The 13,421-nt window shown below is 45.1% G+C and overlaps 1 protein-coding gene across 1 annotated transcript in view; it reads left to right on the forward strand.

Annotated features, from left to right (window-relative positions):
• Positions 1–553: 553 nt before the first annotated feature.
• LOC140365195 (vitamin D3 receptor B) overlaps positions 554–13,421 on the forward strand; it is a 28,043-nt gene continuing 15,175 nt past the window's right edge. Inside the window, exons 1-2 of the mRNA XM_072451469.1 lie at positions 554–919; positions 3,654–3,726. The gene's annotated coding sequence lies outside the window, so the exon portion shown is untranslated. The remainder of the gene's footprint in view (positions 920–3,653; positions 3,727–13,421) is intronic.

The raw sequence follows: 13,421 nt of genomic DNA on the forward strand, positions 1-13,421 counted from the left end.
ATTCTTCAGTATTTTCAGCCTAATCCAGGTCCTGTCTTTGTTTTAAACCTGTTTTTGTATGAGCTCTATCAAAATAAGCCAAAGATTATTTTAAAAGACGACTAAACCTGGCAATTTCAATGCGGCACTGTCTATCATTGAGTCGTTTTTTACATATAAATATTGCGCTTTACACTCGAGAAAATGCAAAATAGTGCCCTACATTTGCTACAGTTTATTTCTAAGAGCTTCACCACAGCATCATAATATTTCCTCTTTAATGGCGCTCGAGTTGATTTAATATTGTCATTGTCTAGTTTAATTATATTAGTATTATCATTTGAATTGTCGCTTTCTTGTTCCGCGTTTTATTTAAAAAAAAAGCTTTAAAAACACAATAACAAGAGAACGCGCGTCGAATTGCCCAGGATCCAGCGCGTGCTCTCCGGAGAGAAGGGGGCGGGGCTTAGCGAAAGTGTAATGGCCATGTATTTGGGTCGCGCGGAACGAGGGACGCTTCTCCCCGCGCCGTAAGCTGCGTTTTAGAGCCTTTTCCGCGGCACGACCCGCGCGTTACCGACACCGCCTTCAACCGGCGGCCGCTCACGGACGTTTAACCGCCGCCGCGCGCCACGGAGCCGAGTGAAAAGCGACGCAAAACTCCGCCTCAAAGCAGCGAGCTAGCCACGGATGCTAACGTTAGCTTTCCACTACTAGCGCCCCTGGAGAAGAAGAAGAAGGGCGTTTTTCACTTTCCCCCCGCACGTTTTTCGGGGGAAACGCGTGGCTTTTTTGCGGGTTCGCCTCGTCGGGTTTTCCGCGTTTGCGTGGAGCGGCGGGAGACGGTGGTTTCCTGCGGGCATGAGAGCGACCAGAGCGGATTAAAAAGAGCAGCAGCAGCGGCCGAACTCCGGTCCCGATGGGGAAAAGTTGAGCCCAGGTACGGGGGGGGGGACACGCATGCACGGGGACACACGCACCGGGGGGACACACGGGACACACACACACACACACCGGGGACACAGTGGGGGGACACGCGCGGAGTTCGGGGCCGTCTGAAAGTCCCGTCCCAAAGTGTGTTGTTGAGCCGCGTGCGTTTGTTCGTTCCCGCGGGGACGGGCGCGGATGGACCGGGTAAAAGACATTTAAATCTGGCCCTTGACATCGTCTGACGCTTCAGGTCCGTTTCCAGATCACGTTTTACCGGATTAATTACAGCTTTGGCCCAAAAGAAACTGTACTTTAAATCTGCGAGTATCGATTATTTTTCGAAGTCGGAACTAAAACGATTATTTCACTGCGACATGAAAAAAGTGTAAATATCGTGATTGAACGTCTTCTAGAGAGAATATTCACGAACTAAGTGTAAAGTCAAGAACTGTTTATTATTTTTTTGACATTTTATCTTTGTTAAAACGACTTTTCTGTTTTATTCAGACAAAACAATCTCGACAATCTTCAAAATACTGTTATTTTACGAATCGACTTTTGAAACAGTTTATCTAGAAATGTGTTGTTTTAAATCTGATGCAAAACATAAAACTAGGACAAAAAAAAGCAACTAACTCTAATGTGTATTTATAATGATTCTGATTTAAAATGTCTAATTTATTACATTAATTACCACAGTAATAACTTCTTCCTGGTCCAGTTACACAATGACATTTAAAAGTGCATGATGCAATCGTTAAAATGTGTAACTCTGAGCATAATGACTGTAACTCTGATTGTAACTCTGACTCTAGAGCATAACAACTGCAACTCTGACTCTAGAGCATAACAACTGCAACTCTGACTCTAGAGCATAACGACTCTGACTCTAGAGCATAACGACTGTAACCCTGACTCTAGAGCATAACGACTCTGACTCCAGAGCATAACAACTGTAACTCTGACTCTCGAGCATAACGACTCTGACTCTAGAGCATAACGACTGTAACTGACTCTAAAGCATAACGGCTCTGACTCCAGAGCATAACGACTGTAACTCTGACTCCAGAGCATAACGACTGTAACTCTGACTCCAGAGCATAACGACTGTAACTCTGACTCCAGAGCATAACGACTGTAACTCTGACTCCAGAGCATAACGACTGTAACTCTGACTCCAGAGCATAACGACTGTAACTCTGACTCCAGAGCATAACGACTGTAACTCTGACTCCAGAGCATAACAACTGTAACTCTGACTCTCGAGCATAACGACTCTGACTTTAGAGCATAACAACTGTAACTTTGACTCCAGAGCATAACGACTGTAACTCTGACTCTAGAGCATAACGACTGTAACTCTGACTCTAGAACATAACGACTCTGACTCTAGAGCATAACGACTGTAACCCTGACTCTAGAGCATAACGACTCTGACTCTAGAGCATAACGACTGTAACTCTGACTCTAGAGCATAACGACTGTAACTCTGACTCTAGAGCATAACGACTGTAACTCTGACTCTAGAGCATAACGACTGTAACTCTGACTCTAGAGCATAACGACTGTAACTCTGACTCCAGAGCATAACGACTGTAACTCTGACTAGAGCATAACGACTGTAACTCTGACTCCAGAGCATAACGACTGTAACTCTGACTCTAGAGCATAACGACTGTAACTCTGACTCCAGAGCATAACAACTGTAACTCTGACTAGAGCATAACGACTGTAACTCTGACTCTAGAGCATAACGACTGTAACTCTGATTGTAACTCTGACTCTAGAGCATAACAACTGCAACTCTGACTCTAGAGCATAACAACTGCAACTCTGACTCTAGAGCATAACGACTCTGACTCTAGAGCATAACGACTGTAACCCTGACTCTAGAGCATAACGACTCTGACTCCAGAGCATAACAACTGTAACTCTGACTCTCGAGCATAACGACTCTGACTCTAGAGCATAACGACTGTAACTGACTCTAAAGCATAACGGCTCTGACTCCAGAGCATAACGACTGTAATTCTGACTCCAGAGCATAACGACTGTAACTCTGACTCCAGAGCATAACGACTGTAACTCTGACTCCAGAGCATAACGACTGTAACTCTGACTCCAGAGCATAACGACTGTAACTCTGACTCCAGAGCATAACGACTGTAACTCTGACTCCAGAGCATAACAACTGTAACTCTGACTCCCGAGCATAACGACTCTGACTTTAGAGTATAACAACTGTAACTTTGACTCCAGAGCATAACGACTGTAACTCTGACTCTAGAGCATAACGACTGTAACTCTGACTCTAGAACATAACGACTCTGACTCTAGAGCATAACGACTGTAACCCTGACTCTAGAGCATAACGACTCTGACTCTAGAGCATAACGACTGTAACTCTGACTCTAGAGCATAACGACTGTGACTCTGACTCTAGAGCATAACGACTGTAACTCTGACTCTAGAGCATAACGACTGTAACTCTGACTCTAGAGCATATCAACTGTGACTCTAACATTCACGTCGTCGTAGTGAGAATCCAAACTGAGTAGTTCCGTGCGTGGTAACGATGCACATTCCTGTAGGGTTCTGGAGACGCTTGCAGTAGCGTTACGTAAGACCCAGGTCAGATGCAGTGGGGGCCCCCCCCCCGCGCTCCAGAGAACTGCCCCCCCGCGCTCCAGAGAACTGAGCCCATTGACAAACCACTCTCTCTGTTTTTGGTGTGTGTGTAACAGGATTAACACGAGGGATCAACGAAGAACGCTTTCAGGAACGGCCCACGCGGGAAAGAGCATGTCAAACTCTCAGGTAAGTGTCCAAAGCACCCGGATCTGTACCCGGATCTGTACCCGACTGTAAACTGCCCGTATCTGTACCCGACTGTAAACCGCCCGGATCTGTACCCGACTGGATCTGTACCCGACTGGATCTGTACCCGACTGTAAACCCCAGGATCTGCGCCCGACTGTAAACCGTCGGATCTGTGCCTGACTGTAAACTGCCCGGATTTGTACCCGGATCTGTACTCGACTGTAACCGACCGAGTTTTTACTTTTGATACATAGATTTGTGTCAGATTTTCCGATACTTTTACTCTTAGTTACAAAAGCTTGGTATTTGATCGGCAGTTCTGCCTGCGATTGAGCAGCGCGTTGCTATAGTAACGGATGTGACAGTTCTGCCTCTCAAACACAGGAACAGATTGAATTCCTTTATGTCATACGTGTTCTTCATGTGTTTGCATAACGTGCCGCGCCGATGGTCACGACTCAAACGTGCCGCGCCGATGTGATTTTTAAATAAAGTTCATTTGTGCTGGATTGGAATTTCCCCATGTGGGACAATAAAGGATTATCTTATCTTATCTTATCTTATCTTATCTTATCTTATGTCTTACCTTGACCTTGTAATTACGCCCATATTAAACGGGCCATGTCAGGCTTTTAAGATTCTCTCATTGTGACTTTATTTGGTGTATTTATACCTGTTGTACATATATATTATAGTTTTACACCAATCAAGCAGGTATTTGCGGAGAAAACATGTAAAAATGTGTAGAAAATGACAGGAAGTGACATCACACCAGGGACACTTGTTCAAAGTTTATGTAGAATTTACACAAAGAAACAACTTTTTTTACTCTCTAAACATTAATTCAACAAAATAAAGTCGCTCATGTATTTTTATAAATGTAGTCTGGACTAAAGTTTTGCCACTTTTGAAACGTGTAAAGATGATTAAGTCACAGAAGCCTTGATGTACTTTTTACTGTGTTTTAAATAAATATGGTAGTAGTAGTAGTTGTAGTTGTAGTAGTTGTTGTAGTAGTTGTAGTTGTGTTGTTGTAGTAGTTTCGTTGTTGTAGTTTCGGGGACTTTGTAAAGTCTCTTCTTCTTCTGTGTCTATCCTCTGTTCGGTTTGTAAACTGGCCCCGCCTTCTGAGGCTTTGGAGGAAATGATGTCACTTTTGTTTGTTTGGGTCGACAGAGAAGACGCTGAGCTTTGTGCTAGTCTTTGTTTCATGTGGATCGGTCCCTTCATATTGATTGATCGCAATTTTTTCTTTTTTGTGATTAAAAAAAAAAAAAGTATTTCGTGATGATTTTATGAACTCGAATATACATTTATTACACATTTATATTATGCAATTCTTAAATATTTATATGGAAATTTTCAGTGATTTAAGGGTTTAAAATGTGTCACATGTTGATGTTGTAACTGAAGCAGGGTTATGTTTGCGTGGACCTCTCCTCTCTCCCCCTCCTCCCTCCTCTCTCCTCCCTCCTCTCTCCCCCCTCCTCCCTCCTCTCTCCTCCCTCCTCTCTCCTCCCTCCTCTCTCCTCCCTCCTCTCCTCCCTCCTCTCCCCCCTCCTCCCTCCTCGCTCGCCCCCTCGCTCGCCCCTCCCCCCTCACTCGCCCCTCCCCCTCGGTCCTGTTTCGTGACTGCAGTAATTGGTGTCGTCTTCTCACATGTGACCTGACACTCTGGACTCTGAACATCCACTTCTGATGGACCTGAACCAGAACCTGATCCGGGACCTGACCCGGGACCTGACCCGGGACCTGACCCGGGACCTGACCCGGGACCTGATCTGGGACCTGAACAAGGACCTGAACAAGGACCTGAACAAGGACCTGAACAAGGACCTGACCCAGGACCTGACCCAGGACCTGAACAAGGACCTGACCCAGGACCTGAACAAGGACCTGACCCAAGACCTGAACAAGGACCTGACCCAGGACCTGACCCAAGACCTGAACAAGGACCTGACCCAGGACCTGAACAAGGACCTGACCCAGGATCTGAACCCTCACCTGAACCTGAACCAGAACCTGAACCAGGACCTGACCCAGGACCTGACCCAGGACCTGACCCAGGATCTGAACCCTCACCTGAACCAGAACCTGACCCAGGACCTGACCCAGGACCTGACCCAGGACCTAAACCCTGACCTGAACCCTGACCCTTGACCTGAACCCTGACCTGACCCCTGACCTGACCCCTGAGCTCACCGGGTTCAGGTGCGGGGTCAGCTCAGGTCAACCAGGATCTGAACCAGGACCGGGACCCGAACCGGGACCCGAACCGGGACCCGAACCGGGAGCCAAACCGGGAGCCAAACCGGAACCTGAACCCGGACCTGAACCCGGACCTGAACCAGGACCTGAACCTGGACCCTGACCTGAATCCTGAACTGAACCCTGACCAGGACCTGAACCAGGACCTGAACCAGGACCTGGACTTGAAGCTGGACCAGGACTATGAGCTTTAGTATTGCTGGTACAGTGTAGTATCTGTAGTATTGCTGGTACAGTGTAGTATCTGTAGTATTGCCGGTACAGTGTAGTATCTGTAGTATTGCTGGTACAGTGTAGTATTTGTAGTATTGCTGGTACAGTGTAGTATCTGTAGTATTGCCGGTACAGTGTAGTATCTGTAGTATTGCTGGTACAGTGTAGTATTTGTAGTATTGCTGGTACAGTGTAGTATCTGTAGTATTGCTGGTACAGTGTAGTATTTGTAGTATTGCTGGTACAGTGTAGTATCTGTAGTATTGCTGGTACAGTGTAGTATCTGGTGTTTGCGGAGCTTTCAGAGGTAATGGGCTGAACCTAATGCTTCAGGTTCCATTAGCTCCAGGTGAGGTCCAAACCAAACAGAGGTGAACGCTCTTCCAGGAAGCTAGTACTAAAGTATTTACACTCGAAATACAGCGTAACTTGGAGCTGAACGATATGAAGTCACTGCCACACAAAAGTAAATTTTTTAGGTATTTGAATTTGAAAAGTACTTTTTATAGTGGATAGTTTTACTTTACTACATTAGAAAGATTTGCATTTTCCACTACATTTTTTACTGGACTGAAAGGTTGTCATGGATACTGACCTTCTGCGTAAAGTGTTTGAAGTCCCGGCTTAACAACACAAATACACACACCGAAGATCTGCACAATTCTTTAACTGAATTTAACGCGTAAATACACGTCGAAGTCTGTATGAAATGCGTTTTACTTGTTTAAAGTACATTCTTAAACGGGTCCTTCAAAACTTTTACTTCAGTGGATTTTTCAATGTGATATTTTTACTTGAATAATAAAATGTATGGCTCATCATTATCTCACTCAGGTGTATTTAGAGGCGGGGTTTCTCTGAGGTGTTTAAAGAGGCGGGGTTTCACTGAGGTATTTAAAGAGGCGGGGTTTCTCTGAGGTGTTTAAAGAGGTGGGGTTTCACTGAGGTGTTTAAAGAGGCGGGGTTTCTCTGAGGTGTTTAAAGAGGTGGGGTTTCACTGAGGTGTTTAAAGAGGCGGGGTTTCTCTGAGGTGTTTAAAGAGGCGGGGTTTCACTGAGGTGTTTAAAGAGGCGGGGTTTCACTGAGGTGTTTGAAGAGGCGGGGTTTCTCTGAGGTGTTTAAAGAGGCGGCGTTTCACTGAGGTGTTTGAAGAGGCGGCGTTTCACTGAGGTGTTTAAAGAGGCGGGGTTTCACTGAGGTGTTTGAAGAGGCGGGGTTTCTCTGAGGTGTTTAAAGAGGCGGCGTTTCACTGAGGTGTTTGAAGAGGCGGCGTTTCACTGAGGTGTTTGAAGAGGAGGGGTTTCACTGAAGTGTTTAAAGAGGCGGCGTTTCACTGAGGTGTTTGAAGAGGAGGGGTTTCACTGAAGTGTTTAAAGAGGCGGCGTTTCACTGAGGTGTTTGAAGAGGAGGGGTTTCACTGAAGTGTTTAAAGAGGCGGCGTTTCACTGAGGTGTTTGAAGAGGAGGGGTTTCTCTGAGGTGTTTAAAGAGGCGGCGTTTCACTGAGGTGTTTGAAGAGGAGGGGTTTCACTGAAGTGTTTAAAGAGGCGGGGTTTGGCTGTCGATATTGAACGTGTGTATTTTTGGGAAATAGTGGGGAAATTATTGTTTTGTGATATGTTTAATACGATAATCTTTGAGCTGTGAAGGGTTTAATAACGTGTTTGACTCCTAACCATAACCGTATGTGTTTCAGTAGCAAAAAGTACTTTACAGGCTGCGAAATAGACGGGGGCCCGGGACCCGTAAGCAGTCAAATCTCCGGCGGGCCCGCGGTTTAAATTAGGAGGGGGCCTGTCGTGCCCCTGTATCTAAATTCCTCGGGGGAAAAATCTAGATTTAACTAGTAATTCGGCCATATTTGGGGCATTTTCATCGCTTAAGTTTTGTTTTGACAGACATGCCACTTCGCAGTCTTCTCGCTTCTCATTGGCCGAGCGGTGTCCGTGATCTAATTCCGATGAAAGCGGGCATCTGATTGGCCACTGCGTTCGGCCGCGTTCGGTTGTTCTCGGAAATGCCCGGTCTAATTTTGCCCAAAAGTGATCTCTAGGTTTGGCGGGCGTCAATCTACTCGGTCCACAATTCAGTCTTTTTAAAGTTGTTTGCAACAAAAGCTTTAGTTTTGCACATTAGGGACAATGTCAATGTGGAAGTATCCAAGGACCCCAAGGGCCCCGCCCTTTGGAGTTGTTAGCATCGGGGCAACGTATATATGTTAGTAGTTTATTTTGTAGGCTGTGATTTTATATTCCACAAGATCTCCTTGTGTCAAATGCTGTATAGAGTATTTATTTTGTATCTAAGACACATTATATTGAATTAAACAGTATTAAAGATCATGATCTCTGGTTTATAGGAATTCAGTATTTGTGCTCTTCCTTCATATCAAATAAAAGATAAAAGTACTTTCAATTGTTTTACAAGTATGTTGTTTTAAACGAGGTTTAAAACAACACATTTATCTTGTCCTTATGACGACGCGATGCCGTGCGCGCTTGTGGGCCTCTGAAATTGCTGGGGGGCCCCTAACTTTTTTGGGTAGGGGGCCCCCCTGGCCCCTAACTTTGAAAATCTATTTCTCAGCCTGCTTTATATATTATACTTTATCCATTTTACTCTTGCTACTACTAAATATAATACTAAATAATAATTACAAAGAATAATAATTAAAACGAAAAATAATATTTAAAAAACGTATAATTAAAATAATAATTAAAAGGGAATAATAATAAGGAAAAGCATAAAAATAAAAATTTAATAATTAAATTAACAATAATACGTGTCTCTCTTCACTTTTGCTCGGACTTGAACCAGAGTTTGAACCTTTCTCTCCAGGGTCCAGCGAAGGGGCCCAGTGGAAGGGGCCCGGTGTTTTTTGTTTTTGAAAAGGCAAAATAAAATCTAATCGTGATGGATCAATAAGAGGAAAACTGATTCATGTTGAAAAATCAGAACAATTCTTCATCAAAATCACTACGTTCAAACGCTATAAAAGTACACATTTTTCACACAGATTCTATGACTTTCCAAGCTTAAGTCATTGTTTTTCTGGTGTATTTGTACTTGTACTCGAATACCTAATGGACCCGTGAAGTTCTGCATGGACACGGGGCAATGTCACAGACTTTTGGATCCACTTTGGTTGCTTTTTCCGCCTCGCGAGCGTCTGAACCGGTGGTTTTTGACAAGCAGCAGGAGCAGTGTGAGTTTTACAGTGTGCTTTCTAAGGGTCAGTCCAGAGCAGGGCCGTTTCAAGTGTTCTGGACTCGCGCTGACCCAGACCCAGGTATGCCATAAAACACTTCCTCTGGACATGTTCTCACAGTCGGGCCTCGCTCTCTTCACCCTTTCCCCTTCGCTCTGTCTGCGCTCGACTGTAAATACTGCGCGTTTATACTTTTTCACTTGTACTTAATTCACCCGGAGGGAAGTTCCCCGCTCGCACCAGCAGACGTGCAGAGATTTAACATAAACATGGACGATACTCATTCATAAAACCGCTAAACAAGGCGGTGATAACATGCATCTACAGTACAATAAATACAAATATAGATGACGCTCCCCTCCCTTACAAGGAGGCCTCGTGCGGTCTAATAAGTTTGTGTAGAAAGACAATGAATAATGTGTGTTTTTAGCATGTTTCCAGGAAGTAATCCGTCTTCAAAAACATCTGAACTGTTTTAGCGAAATTCTGGACTTAGAGGAAACATGTGAAGGAGCAAAAAGAGCACACGACCAGGGCCTTTTCCTCTGTATCCAAAAAGAGTTGAAGGTTCTAGTTGATATTTGACTAGTACGTGATGGTTACATGTTGTTTTAGTGTACAGACCTTTGCCTAAGAACCGTGGAAGTGTGATAAGGCCTTGAAGCTGAACGCGAGGCGACGATGTAATGGTTTACCACGCGTGATCCTGGTCCAATCGGGACGCTGTAGCCAGAGGCCTGAGAGCGGGGGTTTGTGGACGCTGTAGGACGCTGTAGGACGCAGTAGCACGCTGTAGCCAGCTGTAGCCAGAGGCCTAAGAGCGGGGGTTTGTGGACGCTGTAGGACGCTTTAGGACGCTGTAGCCAGAGGCCTAAGAGCAGGGGTTTGTGGACGCTGTGGGACACTGTAGGACGCTGTAGCTAGAGGCCTGAGAGCGATGCAGGGGTTTGTAGACGCTGTAGGACGCTGTAGGACGCTGTAGGACGCTGTAGGACACTGTAGCCAGAGGCCTGAGAGCGAGGGTTTGTGGACGCTGTAGCCAGAGGCCTGAGAGCGAGGGTTTGTGGACGCTGTAGGACGCTGTAGGTCCCTGTCAGTACTGCAGAGTCGCCACTGAGCAAACTCGCTGCAGGTCAGAGGTCAAGGTCTTGTCCAGTCCATATGATTAAAGAACCTTCATAATAACTGCCCACCCAGCGTCCCTAAAGCCCTTTTATTCTCACCAGCTACTGCGCCCGGCCCCTGTGCCCGGCCCCTGTGCCCGGCCCCTGTGCCCGGCCCCTGCGCCCGGCCCCTGCGCCCGGCCCCTGCGCCCGGCCCCTGCGCCCGGCCCTTCTCATGTATGTGTATTTAAAAATAGAAAAAATGGAGAAATCTTGAGACAAAGGGCTGGTTTGAACACGAGCGCTCGTCAAACACAGTCGTGTAGATTCAGCTCATCTCTAAAGTGTATTTTTAGCTGCTGCTTTTGAAAAACTGACTTTTCATTTAGCTTTGTCCTGCTGTGTCTGTCACTGATCGTTTCTGAAGTTGGTAGTTGAGTTCTCTAATATTTTACTTTCATCAGTGCATCTCCCATTCAAAGGTCTGTTTGATCTTGGGCTGTTTTGTGCTGCAATATCAATATTAGTGCAATATTATAATATATATGTTTTAATATTTGTGTCAAAATCAAAGCTTCTCAGAGACAGCCCCGCGTCTCAAAGCTCCTCCCCCAGAGGCCTCCTCAGACTCACTGTCAAAACGCAAAGTTCCAACATGTTACGCGACAAACAGCCAATCAGAGCAGCCGTACAGCGACAGGCTCCATTGCCTAGTGACAGCTCTTAAAATAGACAATATTGGGCAAAACCAACAGTTTGTGCAAATGTATTCCTTTCATCACGGCTACAGTGAGGTGTAACGGCCCATTGACGATCCACAGAAAAGCAGAGGGCGTGGCTCACCTTTGATCACGTGACACGGGATCGCAAGTGTGTGATGTCGAGACTCCGAGTGCTCGTGTCCGTGGCTGCAATGACTCTGAATCTTCTCGTATTAAATCAACCGTAATTAAAATTTAATAAGAAAATCATAAACTGGACCACGCCCAACCTGGGAGTCAGACCTGGGACCTTCCTGCTGTGAGGTGTCTGTCCTTGCCGCCTTCTCACCGCTAGTCGTACTCTGATCATGTTTATCTGGAGGGACATTATTGAATCTAAATGTCAGAGTCTGAAATGCAGTGAGTTGTGGCTCTGTGGAAGCGTCAGAACGTTCTCAAGCACGTTTCTCTGGCTCTGAAGTTCTCCGTTTGGATTTGGCAAAAGGAAACGTCACTTTGAACAAATCTACAGAGGCGAGAGCTGCCAACAGTCACACTTCTCACTTTTATACCAGAACAAATTGTTTTATGAGGATTATAAGTATTCATCTGTACGACGGCCAAGAGGAGAACGCGTGGAGTGAGTTTGAGTTGTAGTACTTATACTCTGATGCGTTCCCTCTCTGAGCTGTAGTACTTATACTCTGATGCGTTCCCTCTCTGAGCTGTAGTACTTATACTCTGATGCGTTCCCTCTCTGAGCTGTAGTACTTATACTCTGATGCGTTCCCTCTCTGAGCTGTAGTACTTATACTCTGATGGGTTCCATCTGTAGTACTTGTTCCCTCTGGTTGCCGTGGGAGATTGATGGAGGGCTGGACTGTGTCTGTTGCAGAGCCGGTTCGTTTGCTCTAATCAGCTCGTGCATTATTTACTCCGCTCTCGACACTCGCCGCGCTCACAGTAACGGGCTCGACGCCATCAACGCCTTCAACGCCGCTCCTCTGTGTTTCTGCTGCCGAGTACATATCGATTAAAGTAAAAAGAAAATCTACAAAAAGACAAATTAAAAAGGTTTCAAATGAAGGTTTGAAGTCATATTTTACCGCCATTTCACATTTGTTGGATTATTACCGTATTTTCCGGACTATAAGTGGCACTGGAGTATAAATCGCATTTTTGGGGGGAAATGTATTAGATAGACTCGAAGAACAGACATTATTTTAAACTGCTTTTCTAGATTAAATAACAAATGAGAGAACATGGTGAATAGGTGTACGTATGCTAACGCTAACACCGTCAGCTACATGAGGCACAGACAGAACTGTGGTAAGTGTCTGGTATGTTAACGTAACATATGAACAGTTATTCAGATAACTATAGCATAAAGAACATGCTAACAAGTTTACCAAAGCATCAGTTTTACCCCAAATCACTAAATCCATTGAATTCTTCTTCCTCTGTGTCACTTCTAAACAACTCCACAAACTCCAGAGGTAGAGGAAGTGCAGATTCTTCTTCTTCTGCGTCGCTTAGAGCCTAGAGTGCCCTCTTGTGAATGTCAGTGTGAAAATAACAAATAATATCACATATAAATCGCACCTGGCCAAAACTATGAAAAAAGGTGCCACTTATAGTCCTGAAAATACGGTAAACCTCGACTCGTATGTTTAAAGATATGTTTTTATGCATTTCTGTTGGATTGACATAATATTGTTATCGGGAAAGAGATTAAATTTGTCAATATTGCGGAGACTAAAGATAAGAGAATATTTGCTTTATTATTTTTTGATGGAAATACAGTTTTTTAACATGTCTCACAGCGGTCTAAACTCCTAACAGTCCAATGTCTGGTCCTTTGCGCTGTAATTGTGTGGTGCGTCCACGGTAATACTCCCCCGTCGTGTTCCCGGTCTCTGGAGCTCAAATCCTCTTTTCTCCGTCCTCGTTCTGTTTGTTCAAAGTATTGTTTGTGCATGAGCTCTGTTTTCACATTCTGCTCCTGGAACAGCTCGGTCCAGGGACAGAATGATGAAATGATTTGTCAAACTGTGTAAAATATTCATGCTGTGTACCTGCGATGTCGATTTGTGCCGTTCTCAAGGCTCGTTTGCCTCCAAAGTAAAGCCACTTCTACAAACCTGGACTGTGAGCAGTGAGAGAGCCACGGGCCGAGAACCTGATCTGGTCCAGGATCAAA

This window comes from Eucyclogobius newberryi, unplaced genomic scaffold (assembly GCF_026437365.1).
Source record: "Eucyclogobius newberryi isolate DKJ021-1_F unplaced genomic scaffold, fEucNew1.0.hap1 SCAF_19, whole genome shotgun sequence".
Classification (NCBI taxonomy): Eukaryota; Metazoa; Chordata; class Actinopteri; order Gobiiformes; family Gobiidae; genus Eucyclogobius; species Eucyclogobius newberryi.